The sequence below is a fragment of the Entelurus aequoreus genome, linkage group LG02, assembly GCF_033978785.1.
Source record: "Entelurus aequoreus isolate RoL-2023_Sb linkage group LG02, RoL_Eaeq_v1.1, whole genome shotgun sequence".
Classification (NCBI taxonomy): domain Eukaryota; kingdom Metazoa; phylum Chordata; class Actinopteri; order Syngnathiformes; family Syngnathidae; genus Entelurus; species Entelurus aequoreus.
Window position 1 is genome coordinate 92,590,799 of NC_084732.1, and position 791 is coordinate 92,591,589.

The following is a 791-nucleotide window of genomic DNA, read 5'->3' on the forward strand; positions in this document are numbered from 1 at the left end:
AGAGGGGGAAAAAACGGTCAGCTATTTTAATACGATTAGGTTATATATACATGCGTATATCCTACATAAACAATGTATGAATACATTAGATATCTATACATCTATAGCTGGGGTCACCAACCTTTTTGAAAGCAAGAGCTACTTCTTGGGTACTGATCAATGCGAAGGGCTACCAGTTTGATACACACTTAAATAAATTGCCAGAAATAGCCAATTTGCTCAATTTACCTTTAACTCTATGTTATTATTAATAATTAATGATATTTACACTTAATTGAACGGTTTAAAAGAGGAGAAAACACGAAAAAAAAATGACAATTAAATTTTGAAACATAGTTTATCTTCAATTTCGACTCTTTAAAATTCAAAGTTCAACTGAAAAAAAGAAGAGAAAAACTTTAAAAAATAATTTATGGAACATCATTAGTAATTTTTCCTGATGAAGATTAATTTTAGAATTTTGATGACATGTTTTAAATGGGTTAAAATCCAATCTACACTTTGTTAGAATATATAACAAATTGGACCAAGCTATATTTCTAACAAAGATAAATCATTATTTCTTCTAGATTTTCCAGAACAAAAATTTTAAAAGAAATTCAAAAGACTTTGAAATAAGATTTAGATTTGATTCTACAGATTTTCTAGATTTGCCAGAATAATTTTTTGGAATTTTAATCATAATAGGTTTGAAGAAATATTTCACAAATATTCTTCGTCGAAAAAACAGAAGCTAAAATGAGGAATTAAATTAAAATGTATTTATTATTCTTTACAATAAAAAAAATAAA